The sequence below is a fragment of the Rhinolophus sinicus genome, linkage group LG02, assembly GCF_036562045.2.
Source record: "Rhinolophus sinicus isolate RSC01 linkage group LG02, ASM3656204v1, whole genome shotgun sequence".
Taxonomy (NCBI): domain Eukaryota; kingdom Metazoa; phylum Chordata; class Mammalia; order Chiroptera; family Rhinolophidae; genus Rhinolophus; species Rhinolophus sinicus.
This window is the reverse complement of record NC_133752.1, coordinates 85,488,736-85,509,394: the sequence shown is the minus strand read 5'-3', so window position 1 is coordinate 85,509,394 and position 20,659 is coordinate 85,488,736. Positions and strand designations below refer to the sequence as shown.

Here is a 20,659-nt window from a genome sequence, read left to right as displayed (position 1 = left end):
ATTTACTAGATACCATTACCCAGTGCCATCCACACTGACAGGAATGTTAAATCAATTAGGCCCTTCCGTGGAGTTGGGCTAAGGCAATGGGAAATGTCACCAGACTAACAGGTTTAATGAAAAGAGCATGTTCCTAAAGAATCCTACTAAAAACATACTGAAAGCAATGTGTATCAGGGTCTTGCTACGTAAGCTTTTTTGTAGTATCGGAGGGAGCTAGGATTGCATTGGATCCTCCGTTACCAAAGCACATTTATTCCCTTCAGAGATTAGGATAACCTGGCCCCCTCCATTTTGGCTTCTAAGGCCGTTGTTCCCCACGGAAGAATAAGATGTTTCCTTGAAGTTGAGATAGATTTTCTATCTGTGAAATCAGAATTTAAATAAAATAATGAAAGCCTTTAAACTCTTGTTTGAATTGGGAAGGAGGGGCACTGCTGTGTAAGACTAAGACTAAGCAGTATGGCCGCTTACAGGAGAAAGCATCGTGTTGGGATGTAGAGGATACAGGAAAGGGAACGGTGGGTGCGCCATGGGTGATTTCTGCTCTGTGATCTCCTCCACCACCCTCGGCTCTGAGGATTGTGTCACCATGACGTCTCCACCCTTTGGGGTTCCTCTTCCATGGGGGGATCCCTGGCAGCTGGAGGTGAGCCCAGTTGCAGGTCCTGTTGTCGCTCCCTGCAAATCATTGCCGTAGTGTGTTTGGGTAGATGCAGAGCTGTGTACATCAGCACTACCCCGGCTCTGACCTACCCATACATGAGGTGAGATATTGTCTACCTGGGAACGTATAGAAGCCAGGCCCTGACAGACAGGCGAGCTCTTCTGAGTGTTCAGGCCAGAGCATTTGGCTCAAGATATGTAAAGAATATTTAAATGTGAAATCACTGAAACTTGCAGTGAGTTTTAATATGGTCACATTTCTTTTACCTTGGCCAGTTCCCTGCTTGGCGCCCTCCCACTAACTTTGGAAGAAAAGGGTAAATAAAAGGCAGTGAAGTAATGTCCTAACCACAGGTACAATATGTGTTACTATGCAAAGGAAGAGTCATGCAAATTTATCCTGCTCATGTATGCTTCAAAGAATATCCTTGATTTAATATCAGATGGCTATTTGGTCCACAGTATTTTTGTCAGGAGTTCTAACACATTTTTTATCCTCTTGTTACTGGGCCAAAACTACTCTTCTAAATCCTGAAAGCCAGTTCTTTTACTACCCTCTTCACACATACACACACACACACACACACACACACACACACACACACCACATGCACCACACACCACACACCACACACGCATACCCAGCCATGTGCTCAGATTAAGTTCTGAGACTTCACGTCTCACATTAAATAAGAGTCCTCTCATTAAATTGTTCTCTTGGAATCTTGTGATATCTGGACTCCATAGAAAAATGAGGGTATCTTTACATAGCCTGCCTTACACAGTATCTTAACTAAATCCTTTATGATATTTCAATAGCTTTAAGGAACTCTAACACTATATTTTAATCTGAAAACACACATGCTCTTTACAATACCATTCTCTTGTCTGGAAAGAAGGAAGCAAAAAAGAAAGGAAGGAAAGAAGGAAGGAGAGGGGTGAGAAAGGGGGAAAAGAATGAAGGGACGAAGGAAACTACAATCTTACTTTCCAATTAAAAAGCTAAGTCGAACAGTCCTTCTTAAAATTTAAGTAGTATCTAATATCTCTGTAACATTTTTTCCTACAAAAAGCAAATGAATATAGAAATAGTTTCCTCCCTTGGTTCTCAACAAATGAGGGAACTGTGCTCATAAGTTATATTTAGACCCCAGAAATTGAAGATACTAATCGCTGTGGTTTGCAGAGTGCTGTGATGTGCCAAGTGCTTTGCATTTCTCTTGTGCATTCTCACATGAACCCTGTGGAGGGTGCAGTGTGAGAACAGCTAACCTCTATGGAATGTTGACTCTGTACTGAATGCTTTCATAAGATATCTCATTTAATCCTCATAACCAGACTGTGGCTTGTTATCAATAAGGAAACTGAGGCTCAGAGAACTGAAGTATTTGCCTAACGACACTCAATTAATCAATGACAGCATGGAGATCCAACCTAAATCTGCCTGACTCCAGAACCTAAGTGTTTCTTCCTTTAGGTTATGTTACTTCCTGACAAGCTGGGGGATTGGGAAGCACTCTGCTATGAATGCATCAGCTCCCCAAACAGGGCAGCCAATTGCTTTGTGGTTAACAAGATCTACGGAGCCAGCAAGGAAGTATTACTGAGAGCCTGTCAGCAGCAAGCTGATATTAGGATAGGTCAGGAGCTATGGCTCTTAAACTTTGGTGCTCATTAGAATTAGGGAACTTAATAAATATGCAGATTTCTGAGCCCTCCTCTGGGTTCCTAGCTAATGACAGCAAACCACTAATTTTTTTCAAATGGTCCATAAAATTTACCATTTCTACTTTAACAGATTCAGATGATGACATTTCTGGTCTTAATGGTTGATGATGTGAATGGCAGTTGTCATCGGGTAGCTTGCCATTGAGAAACTTACAGTCTGATGTGATGACTAAGGACTCTGTGCATGTGGGAATGCAACAGGAAGGGCTGCACTTGCTTTGATGTTAGTAGAAATAGTGTCTACTGTAGCGTGGAACACAAAACGTAGCACAGAACCTAAAACATGGGCATGTTAAATAAATATACTTTACTGAGTAGCAGTGGGAGTTAACTGAATTAAAGACATTCCATGGCCTTGACTTTAATTTGATTGGCCTTTAATTTAATTTAAACTTCTAATTTCAAAGTTTTTGTGATACTAATCTCTGGTTACCCATCTTTATGAGGAAGAGGAGAATATTTTGTTTTCCCAAAGCAATGATATATCAATGTCTGTGGGGTTCCTTCTATTATTTTTATGTCAGTGTTTCAAATCTACATCTAAGAAAATTTGCCTGTCTTTTAACTTTTAAATATATTCCCTTAAACAAACGTATCAAGACCCTAACATTTTATATCAAATGGCTGAAAATGAGATTTACCATCTTGCAATTTCTTCAACATTAGGATATTTTATCCTCACATTCCTCGGTCTGTCACCATCTCTGTTTCCCCTGTGCTAGTGCCCTGTTCCCAGGGAAGCTGAGAAAAGTAAAAACAGCAACAACAATAATAATATTAGAACAATCTATTGTGAGATAGCAGTCAAGAATTAATAACTAGGGAACGTTCTTTTACATTTTAAGTCAATCCTTTAACATACAAAATGCATCCTAACCTCATATGTACATTTGCCTACCGGTAAACATGTGGCCCCTGATAAAATAAACTGGTGGCCCCTGACCACGAATAAAGCAGTGTTCTCTGGAAAAGATATTCGTTTTGTTTATGAATAGCATCTGTTCCAAGAATGTGTAATATTATGGCTCCAGTGTATGCTGTATAGGGAGAGAAAAAAATCGGGGTGGATTTAATACTACATCTGTGACTCGTTAGGTATGGTAACTTTCAGGTATTTGGTGGTTTCAGCAAAAGTTCTACTACACATTCCAGGCATCAAGAACCATAGAGAAGACTGTAAAAATATTTAGACAAAGAATTAATACATTCACTGGTTTGAGAAAACTACAAAGTACATGAAGTTTCCTGCTGACTTGAAAACTGCTCTCAATTCATCCTTTTAGGACGGAAGTGTCCCCATGCACAGACAGAGGTGGTAGTGATGGCACGTGCGGAAATGGGGAGTCCTGCTGGGCCTTGTCAGCTATGACTGGGAAAACTAGACTAACTTATGGTGGGTGGGTGGGGGAATGACAAGCATAGCAGCAGTTATCCAGGAACTTACTAACCAATTGTTCCAGCTGAATGAGACACCGGATTTGGACTTTTATGGTTATTTTTTAACTACTGCTAGTGAAAAGCTAACTTTCACTAATCATTTCTTTGTGCAGACTTCTGTTTCATGTCTGTTAGTTGCCTTATTACAAACCACTAATAATTTTCTTTGGCCTCTCTTATATGTATTTTTAAAAATATTACTTGCTTTTAGAAAGTTTAGTTTTTGTTAGATTCAACCAAACAAATAAATAGCACCCAATCTGTTTGATATATATATATACATATATATATATATATATGTATATATGTATATATGTAGTATATATGTGTATATATGTGTGTGTGTGTGTGTGTGTGTGTGTGTGTGTATATATATATATATATATATATATGTAATCACCCAGCTACTTAAGATGCTAATAAACAGAGTTTGAGGACAGTAATCTAGATTTAAGTCAGAATATGGAAAAAGCAAAAGTAAAACTCAAAACAATTTAAAACAAAGAGATTAAAAATTCAAGAAAACCTAAACATGTTCTAAAAACGCAGGCCATTTTTCCTTTGGTAACCCTCAGCCCTCAGCTAACATTTTGTCCCTGTTCATATATAATAAGGATTTACAACTCAGGATTTCTACAATGTGAATTTAAATGAACATTTTTTTACTTTTGAGATATTCACCAATTCAACAGACAGCTTTTCATCTATCTGTCCACAGGTATGGTGCTAGGTTGTGGTAAGCAGAGGGATTGATTTGTACCTGGGTCTTAATTTATAAAGGTGACTGAGTAACAACATGGAGAGGTCAATGTCATTGAAAGAAAACTTTGAAGTTACAGTTTCCCTAGAAACACGAGGCATGGCATGCCATACACAGGGCCACAGGGAAGCACCAGTGTCCATCAGGGGGTAGAAAGGAATACGGGGAAAGCATAGACCACAACCTTTATTGGGGTCTCTGTGAAAAAGGCAGGGCAGGGCTGGGAAAACAGCTTAGGACTGGCTGGTTTGACTAACTCTAGTGGGCTTGGGGCATAGGGGCTGTTCCTAGTTGTCTGGATCTTAGGGTAGAGAAAATATTGGCTGGGTGTGGCAGTTAGATAAAAAGCTGGTTCCAAGTTATAGGCTCTAGATCACAGTAGAGTTGCAAACAGCTGTGGCCCATAGTTGGGCCCTGTAATTAATGGGTGTCAAGTAAACAAATATAGAACCTAAGAAAACACAGTTAGGGCAGGATGAGCAGTCCCTTCCATGAGGAACTCAGAATCTAGTAGCTGAACTAAACACAAGGTGTGATCAAACAATATAGTGAATGTTTAAATAATAAAAAGTTATTATACTAAAAGATGCATTGCCAGTAATCCCCCTTAAAATACTCCCCCTCACTTCAAACACATTTACCCCATTTTTTTGCCACTTTCTGAAGCAGTTCTGGAAGTCCTCTTTCGTGAGTGTCTTTAGTTGCGCTGTCATGGCTGCCTTGATATCCTGAATCGATTCAAAACGTTTACCTTTCATGTTCATTTTGACTTTGGAGAAGAGCCAGAAGTCACACAGTGCCAGATCCAGGGAATAAGGTGGATGAGGACACACTGTAATATTTTTATTTGACAGAAATTGCCATATACCAGAAGCGATGTATGACATGGAGCCTTTCGTTGTGATCACAAAATATGTTGAATCCTGCTGTCGAGTGTCACCCAACAAAAAGGCAGGGATTTTCAATACAGGAAATGGCGCGTTGAACTTTAGTATTAGTGTGTGACAAATTTAACCTTGTTCGGTGCAGTCAGTCGGGTGTGAGCTACGATTGAGAGAAGGTGTGTTTTAAAGTGTGCGGTAAATAATCTTCCATCATGACAATGCTCCGTGTCACACATTGCTTCTGGTATATGGCAATTCTGTCAAATAAAAATATCATGGTGTGTCCTCATTCATCTTATTCACCAGATCTGGCACTGGGTGACTTCTGTCTCTTCCCCAAAGTCAAAATGATTCAGGACATAGAGGTATCATGACAGTGCAACTAAAGACACTCACGAAAGATGATTTCGAGAACTGCTTCAGAAAGTGTCAAGAACAATGGGATAAGTGTGTTCGAAGATAGACGGATTATTTTGAGGGGGATTTCTGGCAATGTGTCTTTTACTATGATAATTTTTTATTTATTTAGACATTCACTGTATTTTCTGATCACACCTCATATGTAGGCTGATAAAGCGGATCCAAGGCATACCATGATCAATGCTGTGCTAGCATCTTAAACAAAATGTTATCGGACTTTTACACAGGTAAACAAGCGAAGATATGGAAAGCTTTCTCATATAGGCGATTTTACATTCTCATCAATATTCAACCAAAAGCGCTACTTCAAAATCATGCAGCCCTGGTACTAAATGCTGCCCTTTTGTACATGGAAGAACATAAGTCAAGGCCTAGCCAAGAAACATTACACATAAGAAACGTTGGCACATAAGAAACGTTAAATGTAAATGAAAGATAGTTTTCACCTCTCCCTCCCAACCTGGTATCATTTTTGTGTTGCTAGCCATCACTGACGTAATAAAACTCTGATACGTCATTCTCTCCCAAAATGAAAACTTTTTTTTTTTTTTTTTTTTTTTTACACAATTTATGCTGGCAACTGATTTGTTTCATAGTTGTTCACATATTCCCCATTATTTGAACAAAAAGTCACACAGGGTTAAAGAAAATACGTTAATTTTGCTATTTTCTTGATTAGCTGGTGTGTGATGGTGGGAGAGGCAGCCCAGGGATGCCCATGTCTGGCCACATCACTGTCTTCCTGAAGCCGCATTTACATCACCTTCGTACCAGTGGGATACCAGCCAGCCACTGTCATTCCCTGGGGGACAGGAAAACAGGGTTTTCCTTATGAATTTGGCAAAGAATTGTAGATTGCAGGCAGGGGGATGTTTGGAATGTTCTGTCAACCACTAGTAAACAGCAACCCTTTTCTCGGGTGAGTGGTGACAGGGCTTGGGAGACAGGCAGAGAGGCTGTTTTCCATTAATGTGTAGCTTTATGGAGGAAAAAGCTGACAAAGAGATAGCAAATAATTACAAATGATTTTTCTCATGCAAAAAACATGCAGATTCATTCTCCTTAGAGTGAAGGTATATGACTGAAAGATGTTTGTTATTCTTTCTTTAATCCCCAGGGGTGTAAATTTTTCTGTTTGATAAGTGTCAGATCCTCCAAGCAACAGTTAAGAAACACCTCACGCACTTTATTCCCTAGAGACATGGCTATGCTAGCCTTCATCTTCACATAGTGATGTTCATGGCTACTAGTTTTTTTGTTTTGTTTTGTTTTTTAATGTTTGTTATGTACCAATCCTTCTGTTAAGGTCTTGACACCGTATTTCTAGTTCTAATGTTGTATCCTTGTTTCTCAAACTTTCCCATGTGTAAGAATCATTTGAGCATTTACTTCAAGTTCACACAGTCCAGGGTCTCAACTGTAGGAATTAGAAATTAAATTCTGATGGTGCCCATTTTTGCTGAGGCCCAGGGATCTGGCTTTCAGTCAACTCCCCTCCCCCCACCTCCAGCTGGTCCTGAGGTAAGTGGTCCATGGAGCACATTTTGAGAAACAGAGTTCATGGTTAAAAATCATGTGGCATCACCTCTGAATTAATATACAGCATGTTGACATCTAACAACAAATTTTGTTAGTGCCCGTTGACATAAAACTCTCTGTATTATATACAAATATAATCATTATTGTCTGACTTTCTAGAACAAGCCAATAAGAAGGACCTCAAGGTTTTATCAAGAACATTAATCTTTTTTAAAAAATGAGAACTGGTAGTGTTTTTCAGACTGAGAAAAACATCAAAGACTATGTCAGCTAAAGGAAACCTTCTAGTAGGTCATCACAGAGGGGCCCTATAGCAGGGAGGGAGTTGGCTAATGCCAGGTCCTTGAAAAGGCAGCAAGTTGAAGAAACAAGGGTTTTGTCTTTTATTTTTTTAAGAAGGCTGTTGAGCATTCTTTCTCTGGTCATTGTACATCTGCCCTGATGACTCAATAGTCCAAGTTCCTTCCTGAGTCTGTGAAATCCCTTTTCCAGGACTCAGAGAAAGGAAGGGACATTTGGGTATCCGGGGCTGGATCCTGGCACATGCTCCCAGACAGCACTAGATTTCTAACAGCATCACGCTAAAAGTTGTTTTAAAGCACATTTTATATTTTATATCACATAAGCAGTAGATATTTTTTCCTGTGTTTAAATCTCCCCAAATCAAGAAGGTGGGAGAAAGGGACTGAAGCTGCACAAAAGTGGGAGTCGGTGGTGATTAGGACAGGAAATGTGATTCTTCTAAAGGTCCCAATAAAACTTACGCATGTGCTTTCTGAGTTACAAAGACCTGACTTAGGAAATAATGTCTTTTCATCTGAAAACATAATAAGAATATATGTATATTTGTATATGTGTGTATATAGAAAAAAAATACATAAGATTATACATAGCTGGTTTCTCAGACCTCATGTCCACCAACCCATGTCTATGTACTGGTGAATCATGTGGGAAATTGGCCCCGTGGATTTCCTCATCAACTTTTATCTTCATTTGGGGAAGCACCGCACTGCCCCTTGCCTCTGTCTTCTTACATTATAATTCAGACAATCACCCACTCATACTCATGTAGCTTTTTAATTCTGCCCTCCTTCCTCTTCATAATTTTATTTCCAAATCTTCAGAAAATCTCCCACCTTTCTTCTTGCTCACCAGCCCTACCACCTTCTTCTATCCTCAGTTTGCATTCTGCTTGTTCTCTTGAAATGGCCTTAGCCATAGCTGGAAAGCACTAGAGCAGGGCTAGTGATGTATGAGTGCCAAAGAAAGAAAGAAGCCAAACATTTTGAAATCAGGTTGTCATGATAAAGAGCCAGTGTCAAGAAACCACAAAATAGGTTTAAAATTGTGAAGTTGTTCTTGTCAGAATCTGGTATCTCAATCTTGTTATCTTCGTCTTAATTAAATCTACCCTTACCAGCCTTAAGGCTAGAACAATTTATTAAGCGTTTTGGGGTTGGTTTAGCTTGTTCCTAGCATTGCTTCAGTGTTGTTTTCTACTGCGATTATATAGCATTTCAGTTACATTACGAAACTTCTGTGAGGTTGACCCAGAAACCCAACAATATAACAATGTGCATCTTAATCTCAGTTCCCTGGCTGATTAATGATCTTGCGGAAACATTTGGTTCCACGTGCGTCTGCATCATGCTGGGCACTAAGTATTCCACAACAACAAGAAGTTATTTCATTGAGTTGACAAATTGAGGATAAACAGGAATTGTATGTCATTGAAGCAATCTATCTCCAAACGATGCTTTTATGACAAGAATAATGTCACTACTGTTAATAACTGCATTTTCCAGAAAAGCGGCTCCGTTTCTTTGTCTTCATCCTATTCCTCCAGCTTGGAGATGACACCCTTTGTATTTGCCTGGCCGCAACCCGCCCGTCTGTCAAGGTGCTCCTCACCAAGCCTTCCCCGGTGACTCCTGCCCACAGAGCCCTAATAGCAAGAGTATCAGTGCCAGGAGCTAACGTTTTCTTCATTCTCACAGTGTGCCAGCACTGTGCTGTGTGACAGAAAGGCATTACGTCACCTAATTCTCATGGCTTTCCTACAAGGTGAGCATCGTCATTATTCCCATTTTGTTAGAGAGGAAATGGAGGCTAACAGAAGTGAAGTAATACATCTAGAAAGCGGCAGAAGCCCCCAAGATCGGACCCAAGCCGTTTGCCTTTTGAGCACCTGATCAGGCCCCCCCAATCCCATCTCCTCGCCTGGTGTCCTCAAATGCACTATAGATAATGCACAACACAGCACCTGATTCTAGTTATCCTTTCGCAGCTCTAGTGTGTTTGGCTTTTTTGTCCTCTTAGATTGTACATTCCTATGATTAGGGTTCAGAACAAGAGTCTGGGGCCAGATTCTGCAACTTGCTAACTGTGTGCCTCTCAGAGCTCCAGTTTCCAGCGGCACCCACCTCATTGGACTGTGGTGAGGGTCAAAAGAAAATAATGCATAAAAAGTACTCAGACTGGGGCCACGCATGGTGACAGTGCAGACAACCTTATGCATTATTGGTGTTATGGCAGTGAGCACACTCTATATCCATGTATTGCTAAGTGGTTTTCTCAAAATTTGTTCTCTAAGGACTCCGGAGTACTCTTTTATCCATTTTTGCCTCTGTGGACTTGACTTAGACAACATCCTCTCCCTCCCCAACCCATCAACAAAGGTGGACGTTTTATGTCTATGCTCTGCCCTCCAAAGACAAGGACTTTTGCACATCAGAAGACCTGGCAATCTAATCTCTGCGGCAGGAGGAAATTGGAGGGGGATGGGAGACAGCAAATGCTCATTCTGGTCTGAACTCCCCACTGGTCTCCTACTCTTGGCTTCAGGTAAATCCTACTCCTGGCTTCAGTTTCCTCATCTGTCACAAAAGAAGACAAACTAGCTGACTTCTGAGGTCTCCTCCAATCTATAGCTAAGACTCTTATATGTCTTCTTTTAAAAGAAGGAAATCCCAAGCTCTAAGGTGTTGTCACCATTGCTGTTTTCTGTTCATGCTTTCAATGTGTGTTTGTGTGTGTTTCTGTGTAAGTGTGTGTGTGTGTTTTCTGTCTTTTTGTGTGTGTGTATATGTGTGTCTGTATATGAGTGTGTTTGTGTGCATCGATGTGTGACTACATGAGTATGTCTGAGTTTTGTGTATCTCTACTCGTATGTATGTGTACATTCGCACAGGGTGAAGCTGCCCAAAGCCAAGTGACAGGGAAGTGTGGTCAGCCCACCTGTGCCTTTCGCACGAGCCACTCAGGCTGCGGTGCCTTGGCCTGGATGCAGCCCCCTCTGAGAGAAGCCAGAGCCTGGAGGCGTCCAGGCGGGCGGGGCGAGGCCGGGCGGTGGGCGGGGCGAGGCCGGGCGGTGGGCGGGGCGAGGCCGGGCGGTGGGCGGGGCGAGGGCAGGCGGTGGGCGGGGCGAGCGGCGGCGGCGGCGGCGACGGCTCCGGGCATGCTCCGCCGCGGCGGCAAGCGGGTTGGTGTCGCTGGTCCCCGGCCGGCCGGAGCGGCGGCGGTGGCGGCGCCGGGTAGCATGAGGGAGCCGATAGGTAAGTCTCGGCTACTCTCCCCACTCCTCACTTCCACTGTGCATTTGGCCCGCTCCCACGGCGCTTCGCGGGCCTCTCCCCCAGCCTCCCGCGCTCTAACCCCAACTTCTCCAGCCGGACGTTGCTCGGGTCCGAGCCTCACCCAGCCTGGGGGACGTCCGCACCCGGCGCGGAGCACCCCGGCGGCGACCATCCTCGCAGCGTCTGGGGGGAGGGGCGGCCCGCTTTTCCAGGAGGGCGAGTCCCCACCCCTTAGGTGCCCTGCCCCGGAGCGGGGCACGGGGCTCCCTGGTGTCGCCCAAGGCCGCGGCTGGCGTTAGCGTTCGCGGAGCCCCTCGGCGCGGGGGAGAGCCGGGGAGGACAGGGGTCGCTGTGCCCCTCTTGGCGTCGTCCCCGCCACCGTCCGAGTCCAGCCATCCACCTCCCTCGCCCATTCGCCCCAACTTGGACGTCTCCACCCCGGGAGCTGACAGCCGCTGCTCCGAGTCCTCCGAGGTCCCGGTTTCCCACGGTGTCCCCGGCGGCTGGACCTGCCCGCGGGACGTGGGGAGCTGGCGGCCGCGCCCCCGATCCCTGCTCAGGTCCCCGCCCTGCCTGGCGCCCCCGCTCCACGGGTCAGAACTGGGGATTAGAAGGCTAATCGCCGCTGCTCCCAGAAAGTGCCCCGGTAGCCTGGCCCCGGCTGCTGGTGGTCAAGCGAAAAAGAAAAGAAAAGGGGGGTGGGGGTGAGAGAAAGGAAAGAGCCCCGCCTGAGAGTGCTGTAAATCTCGTCAATTCGCTGGTTTATGGGATCTTGCGCTGCCTTCTCGCTGGGGTCCTCGCTCTCAGGTCTCTGCGAGCACCCTCCGTCCCCCCAGCCCAGATTGCGGTCGTCACCCCAGAATGCCATGGTTTTCCTAGATGCCCGGACCGCAAGGAGGCTCGGCACCTACAGCTGAAGGCGCCGCTCTTGCTCCTTGTCACTGGCAATACCGTAGCAGCCAGGCTCCTCGGATTCTTCTGGGGGTTTGAAAACGAAGCTAAGATTTCACTACTAAAGAAAAAAATAAAAACGGGACTTCATGCCCGCGCAGCCTGGTGATGCCCTAGTCCTGCTCATCCACCCTTTCTAGGAGCAGAGGACTTTGGGGAATTAGCTTAGATCACCACTACCCCCCACCCTCACACACACACATCCTGTCACCCACTCTTGCATCTCTCATCCCATACATCCCCTCCCCTAACCCCTGTGCCTGATTCTTCCTTCCCTGGTCTGGTTGCCTGGCCAGTTTTGGGGAGGAGAGTGAAAGAGTTCTGACCACACAACTCAGATGTTTTTTTCCCACAGCTTCCTTTCTCTGGCTTTTTGTCTCTTCTGCTTTGCAGATATCCCAATGATTTGAGGTGAGGGTTGGAAGGTGGGAGGGGGTTCGTGGGAGGGAGTGGAGCGGGACATGGGATTTGGGCAGCCAGAAATGTTCTTTTTTTAAACATTTATTTGCTTATTTATTTTAGTTACAATTGACATTCAATATTATTTTATATTAATTTCAGGTGTACAGCATAGCGGTTAGACATTTATATAATTTATGCAGTGATCCCCTGATTAGTCTAGTACCCACCTGGCACTATACATAATTGTTGCAACATTATTGACTATATTCTTTATGCTGTACCCTACATCCCCGTGATTATTTTATAACTACCAATTTGTATATTTTAATCCAGAAATTTTCTTGACAAAAAAAGGCAGACTCAATAGTCTAAACTGAGTGGTCACAGGCTGTGAAGTTAAAACTTCGGGAAAATGGTGCCTTATGTCAGGTAGTTGTTTAATTTACCATGACCAGATTATGATCATCCAACAACACAAGTGTGTAGTTTTTTTGGAAATCACATTCAGATTCTATTTTATGGGACTTGTGTTGGTTTTCATGTGAAATTGGGAGTTTGGTAAATTCATGTGGTTTTCCATGATATTCTGTGGGTTTGGACTTTATATTTATTTACCTTGATATGAAGTGTCTAATTTTTAGCCACCCACTGAACAAGCTTCCTGAAGATCCCTACATGTTACTGGGGCAGGCAGCATGTAGTGAACTGTTTCACTCCTACTGGAGTGGGTGAGCAAATATTTGTTGAACAGGCCTTAATCTGCTGGGTCTTTCTCCCGCCAAACTTCACCCTCTGCTGCAGAGACTGGAAGATCAGGCCCTTGGCAGGCCTGAGAGATTTAGGGGGATTGGGTGGGTGGAGGGAAGCCTAGGCAAAAAAAAAAAAAAAAAGAAATTGTCTTTCCCCCTCTTTGGAACGTAACCTAAAATGCCTGAGTGTCCACATGCTCTGGAGAACTTGACAAGCTAATCAGAGTTATCTAATAACCCATCTGAGTAGTCACAGATTCCAGGGGTTGATGGTATATGGTTCAGTAGCTATAAAATATAACTGGACATGGGAGGTACCACAAGGAGAATAAATAAGGACCATTTTTCAGTTAAAAGGAAGGAAATATGAAAAGATCCTTGGAGTCTGATTTTTAAAATGCAATTTGAACATAAATCTGAGAAATACTATCAGGAAAGAAAGCCCAGGAGCCTGTGGTTCCGCCAAGTGTTCAGTGTCCTCGCTGGGAGAGCCTGCTAGTTTGGGAGGACAGCAAACACCAACCGTGCTTAGGAGTCCAGAAGTTTCTCTCTTAATGAGCTTGGCGAGACTCCACGCCAATTATTCTGGAGAGAGTGTAGAACACAGAGGTAGGATTGAAACAATTGTTCTGTTGTGGTTTTTATTTTGATAAGCAAGGACGGTATCTCTGAAATCCTCTGGGCCTATTGCTGAACCCATTCCTGCAGTTTTTTTGCTTTTTTTTTTTAACAGATGTTGTTTTTTACCTTTTGAATGGGAAGAGTTATCTCACTCATTAAAACCTTGTTATTGTGCTTTGTTTCAAGGGCCTGCCGACTTAAGGAATGCTGAGGGCCACTCACTTGCCAAGGCCAGCAGCCCAAGGAGGGCGAGGTCAGTCTCCAGTACTTTGATATCTGCTTTAAACACTGAATGTCATTTTAAAAGTACAGGAACTACCCCAATACTCAGACTTTGTCAATTATCTTGATTTGAATTTGTGGTCCCTTGTTTAAAATTTGGATTATCACCTTTACTTTCTTTAATTAAATATGTTTTCCAAAAACTTTCTATAGATAATATAGTTGCGAAAAGCCTGACCAAACTGGCAAAGACGATCAGACCACTAAATATCCTTGTGGTTTACTGCTTATTGTTTATCTCTCTATAGCTTACTTATTAAGCTTGTTTCTTCTATACGTAAATGAAAGAAGTTAGATATTATGAAGAGAAACCAAGATATATTTCAAGGAGAGAGAAGAGACAGAGAGAGTAAGTAACTGTACTCGTATGTATAGGAAGAAGAGTTACTGCTGGTTATCTCTCAGTGGGGTTATTGGGAACTTTTACTTTTTGCTTAAACACTGAATTTTGTAGTGTTTACTTCTAGAATAACTTTCTATGACTTTTGTAATTAGAAAATAAGTAAAAATGTAAGAGTTATATGAAATTATGAAATAATTTAACATTTTTATAAAACCTTAGCTCTTTTATTCTAAAGACATTTAAAAACAAAACTACCATGTCATAAACCTAATAGACTATTTTCAGAATCTTTATATGTGGAGTTTAACATACATGATGATAGTGGAATTAAATTCTAACCTATTATAAGTTACACAATTATTTTTGCAAATAGCCAAAAAATTTCCAGAAGATTAAAAAAATCTTATCTAATTTTAGTCCTTTTCTTAATGACTGCTAATCTTTCAGAAATGTTGATGAGATACTTATGGTCTCATGAAAATGAAGTGAGGTCTCCAAAGCATAATGGTGTGACGTAATTTAAAGGTGAAAGAGAAGATGAGAGAAAGCTTGGGAGAGGAGAGAGAGAGAGAGAGAGAGAGAGGAATGTTCACTCAAGTTGAGGGGGAAAAGACAAAAAAGAGAAGTTAGAAGAGACATAGTTAAGAAAAAAATACAGTGCATAATATTTTCTTCTCTTTTCTCTCTCCTTTTGGATCAATGCCTTAACACCGACCCAACCCAGCAAGATTAGAGTTCCAGGATCCTTTTGATGTTAGACTCAAGTTTGTTCTCTCTCTCTGTCTATCTCTCTCTCTGTTTGGTCACCTTATAAAAACAACTCAGTGATGGTTACCCTACTAAAATTATTGCTTCACAGATTAAATATACTTTTTATGATTTAGGAGATTTTAACAAGTTGAGGGTCCTGGCAGAGCTGGCCATCGTACTACGTGGTATGGTCATGACGTTGTGTGAGAACTTACTGTTCCAGAACTTAAACTGGAACTGTTGGCGTTCTTTATTTAATTATTAAGGCTGAGAAGGGAAATGATAATCCTATTGCTCATAATAAAATACATAGCTCTCTACAAAAAAAGAAAAGCTATAGAATGCATTAGAAGTCCATGTATCAATTAGCAACATGCTCCATTCTGGTTTGTTTTATGTCTTAACTGTTTACCTCTTGTTTAAAGAAAGTATTTTGTTATATATTAGTCATAACATTAGACAGAAAAATTGTCAGTTGAAGAAATATTTACAGAGAACTGCCAACAATTTGAGGGACTAATTACATCTTAAGTATGGAATGTTTGTGAATACAGCTAAGTTTTAGGTTTTCTAGAGGAGTAAGAATGTCTAATCAAGACCTTTAGAATGCCATTTGTAATCTTGTATTAGATTCTATCAGCAGAACATGTAATTTTAGGCTTACTGCAAATAAGTTAAGAATCTCTGTATCAGATAAGACACATGCACCAAATACTAGACCCTTAGAACCTTTTGTGATTTATTATTCATTTATTCTTAAGTGTTTCTTTTATTCTCTTTGAGTCTTGCAAATGTGTAATATATTTTCAAAGATGCATTTTCCTAATCCTACCTATGCAACTCCTTGTTTTTAAAAGTGTTTTTTTATGATGATGAAATAATATTAAGTTAAAGTATATGAAAGTGCCAACATTAGACCTTTTTTTTTCACCTGTAAAATGGCAACTTTATATGGTTCCACCTAATACATTTCATGACAGAACCTCATAAAATACAGTAAAGAATAAATAAGGACATTAAAAACAAAACAAACCTGAGACTCCGATACTATTTTGGTGTTTCTTTTTGGTGTCCTCCCAAACCGTCCTCCCCTCCCCCCAATCCCGGCATGTGCATATAAACGAAACTGGTATTACACTGAACCTATGGTTTGGTACCCTGTCTTGATTATTTAACGTGGTACCATGAGCATTTCCCTGTGCCCTTGTATATTTGAAAACATCATGCTATGCATGTTATACATGTTATAGTCTACCATGTGGATGCACCAGAAGTTTTCTAACCATCCCTTAAATTGACATTTAGTCTGATTTTTCATTTTCGTGATTAAAACTTGGACAAATATCCTTGTATAAAATTTTGTGTGTATCTCTGATTATTTCATTAGGATGACTCCTAAGACGTGAGATGATTAGTCCATAATAAGGTTTTATATTTTTAAAGATTTTATAACATATTGATTACTTTTAGGAAAGGAAATACCCATTTACACACAGACTGGCCCCCAACACACATTCATACACCCACAAATAGGAGAGCTTCCATAGCTCATCATGCCCTAACCAACAACAAATAGTGCTTTGTAAAAGCTTCACTAATTTGATAAGTGAATAATAGCATTTTGGTTTAATTTACATATCTTTAATTATAGGTGAGTGAACATTTGTTTCATATTTTTAAATGGGGTATTTGTGTCTTTCCTTTATTAATTTTCAGTTCATATTCTAGGCAAATTTTGAAAAGGAAGACACGTTCTGGTTGATTTAATGAGCTTAATACTTGCTTTCATTCAACTGTCTTGGGAGCCTTATAACTATAAATAGGAGAATAAAATTCTTTTTTTAATTAAAGTTTATTGGGGTGACAATGGTTAGTGAAGTTGCATAGGTTTCAAGTGTACAATTCTGTAATACATCATCTATATATCACATTTGGGGAGGATGCAATGGTACCTGTTCAGTAACATTCATTTGCGAGTCTCAGCCTCTAATGATGAGAATACCCATAATTGAAGTAGCACCATTTAGACTATGCCACCCACATGGAGGGTGCTGATGGGTCTTATGTGTCTTTACGTTCTCTGGCACAGAGCCCAGGCCTTGCACATTCAGTGCAGAATAAATGTCTTCACCAATTTAACTTGGAATAAGTGTGCAGCTCCCGGGATAGAGAATTTGCAGATGGTGTACTCCCTGGCCTCCCCTCAGCTGCTCCTCTGCTCGGTGTGTGGCCATTAGCTCTGCTCTCCTGGTTGGCATCTGTATGGGTGCTATGAGGCCAAGGTCAGAGGCTCTATCTTCATATCTTCTGTGTCCCGGCCACAAGCCATGTTCTTTTCCCTGTGGCAGCTGACTTAGAAATGCATGCAGTTCATGTCAAGGGAGAACATGCTGGAGAGAGGGGCAGGTTTCTAGAGCCAGAAGGACCCCGAAGAACCTTTAGTTCAACCTTCTTATTTCACTTCTTTAGGAGAAGACTGAAACCTGAAGAGGTTCTCTCCTTTTCTCTTGCTCAGTGTTTCAGGGTCAGTTCAACACAACAGCAACAGAGAAAGATAGAAATTCATCCCTACAGCGAGCATGTGGACAATTCGACTCCGTGCTTAAATGCTGATGGGTTGTTGACAACACTTTCCTAATTGTATCGTCCCTTCTGTGTGAATATAAGCGATATGGCTAATATTTAAAGAACTTAGAAATCTACCACACAACAAGATTAAGTGGCCTCATTCAGGTTCTTTGGAAGGGACAAGTAATCTGATGAAAATCTATTTGAAAATGATTTTTGCAAAAATAAAATTTTGTGCAAATAGGCTGGTTAAACCAAAGTCAAATTGCCTGTCATCTTCTCCAACCAATAGTTGTTTCCAATTTCTGTATTTCTCTTAGTGACTAAGAGAAATTATCTTAGTCACTGAGACTGAAATCCATTGTATTTCTTCCCTTGAAAATTACTCTTATTATGCCTTTTTGTCTCATCTCCTCTGCTCATCTCCCTGCACATTACAATAGGAGGGACTTATAACTATGTGTCCCCACATTTGTTCTTGCTCTGGCCACTTTAGTTCTTTCCCTTGCTTTCTGAAACTCTGTGGTTTCCCGTTGTCTGCTGAAATAAAGTCCACATTCTATTCATGTTGCAGATAAGAGTGAGTATATCTATGTAGATAACTTTTTTTTAGAATTTACTTTTTTCTGAAAGTTACTCCTTTCACATTTTTCATAGACATAGTTTGTCTGCTTTTCAGTTTCACACAACGGGTTTTATGATAGCTCTGTGTTACTGACAAAGAGCCTGAAACCCAAAATGATTGAAGAGGTCTGCTGAAGATCACGAAGTGATTGCATGGTGTACTTGTGAATGACTCATATCACTGAGTGTTTAGAAATTCACATTAGTATTGCCATCAAGACATTATAGGCAAATGAGGCATCAACCCTGTGTGTGTGGGCATGTGTGCACACACACACACATGCATGTGTGAATAATGTGTGTGTGTGTGTGTGTGTGTGGTGTGTATAAGGAAAGAAGCATTTAGAAGAGCCATCCTAATCTCAGAGAATAAAGAGAATTTTTTTCCTTTTAAATATATAGTTTTTAATTTTAATGTCACCATGCCTTCTATCTTTTCTTGTTTATGCATTATTTTGTAAATTAGCAAACTTTTGTTGCTATTCAAAAAGGAACTATAGATGGATGAGCCTAAAACAGTAGCACAGACTTTGAAGCTAGCCTATGTTGGCTTGAACCTTGTGTCTGGACTTACCAGCTGTGTAACCTTGGACTCAGTCTCAATTTTCTTGTCTGTGAAATGGAGACATCAATGTCTGCAGCAGGAAGTGTGCTGTCGATGTTATATAAAACAAAGTGTGCCAAGCAACTAACAGAGTATCTGGCAGGTTGTAGATCCTCAATGGATGGTTGATGTGCTGCTTGCTCTCTTGAGCTTACAGAGCAGGCTCTTCCTTCTACTTTGTATATAGAGAGACTATTGGGGCAGAGGGGAATAAATTAACCACAAATTGGAGAGTATTCTTGATGAATTTGTTATGCATCTACTGGAGAGTATCTTGAGCATTTCACCGCCTGTCACAAGCATCCTCAAGGGGGGAAAGTAATAGAATATAAACCTATTGGTTCCATGAATCAATCAAAAAACTCAGTGCAGGCAAGCGTGGCTGTTCAGCACTGTTATCCCCGCATCCCATCCCCTCTAAACCGCCTAAATTAGAGACTGCATGCAATAAGCATTTCTTTTAGGGTCTCATCTCATGAATTTAATTTAATTTAAACCAGTCTCATCGAGGTGAACAAGAGAACTGTGGATTGAGTGTCTTCCGACCCGGCTCAGTGTTACTAGATTTGTATTTCCTTCACTGTTTCTTCAATTATGATTCAAAGCTTGTAAGTAGCATTTTAGTAACAGATAAGAAGCATAAGTTTATATTTATCTTATCCTTTTTCGTGTTATACACGCAGCACAAAATCTTTCTTCTATAAAAAGAGAATTTTTATAAATCCATTTTTTTTCTTTCTATATATAATTGACCCTTGAACAGCATGGAGGTTACAGGTGTCAACCCCTCATGCAGTTGAAAACCCACATATAACTTTTTTCTCTCCCAAAACTTAACGACTAATAGCCTACTGTTGACTGGAAGCCTTACTGATAACATAAACAGCGAATGAAGATATGGGTTGTATGTTATAGGTATTATACGCTATATTCTTATGGTAAAGTAAGCTATAAAAAAAGAAAATGTGATTAAGAAAATCATAAGGAAGAGAAAATACAGTATTGATTGAAAACAATATGTGTATAAGGGGGGCTGTGAAGTTCTAATCCATGTTGTTCATGGGTCAACTGTACTGTCCTACTAAGTTTGTGTTAATCAAATGGCTTCATTCACTCAACCCTAGTTGTACAACTGGGTGAGAAATTCTCTGAGAGGGTGGCTGGGCCTAGCTCTGATTTCTCTTTAGTTAAATCGAGCAATGCCACAAAGTCCATAGAAATGACTATCCTAATATCCTAAAGCTCCGAGGAACCCCATAACCTTGGGATAAAGTCACAGACCCATCTATTTTACACATGAGAAAACTGAGGCTCAGAAGTTACATAAGCCGAGAAAGGCCGCCTACCAAGGGAAGCCAGGATGGAAACTTAAGTCATTCTGATGTCAAAGCGTGTGCATGTTCTTAGTATGCTCTGCCACCCTCTCTACACTTGTGCAGGAGAAAGTCTGCAAGCACCTCCTACCCGAGATGAGAAGAAATAGCTGAACCCGTGCTACCCAGAAAACTAGATCCATTAGGACATGTGTCCCTTTGATAAAGCTGTTTTACTGTAGTGGTAGAATTTTTAAACGGATTTGTAGATTTTATTTTTGAAGTGATGGACTAACTCTAGGAATACATGGGCCAGAAAATAGTAGGAAAAAGTGAGAAGAACAATAGTGAAATCAAAAGAAACAAGAAGCTGTGTCTTGGCTTTCTCATACCAAAGAGAGAGAATGAAAGTGGCAGCAGTGCAGAGCTGCGTCATTTCCAGG

The 20,659-nt window shown here is 41.2% G+C and overlaps 1 protein-coding gene across 3 annotated transcripts in view; it reads left to right on the top strand.

Moving 5' to 3' along the window:
• Positions 1–20,659, top strand: part of JCAD (junctional cadherin 5 associated) — an 85,003-nt gene that overhangs the window by 25,823 nt on the left and 38,521 nt on the right. The window contains exons 1-2 of one of the 3 annotated variants that reach the window (XM_019731529.2): positions 10,852–10,988; positions 13,919–13,985. The gene's annotated coding sequence lies outside the window, so the exon portion shown is untranslated. Of the gene's footprint in view, positions 1–10,851; positions 10,989–12,265; positions 12,372–13,918; positions 13,986–20,659 lie in introns of those variants that run through there. The other 2 variants (XM_019731530.2, XM_074324742.1) reach the window with 2 other exon arrangements.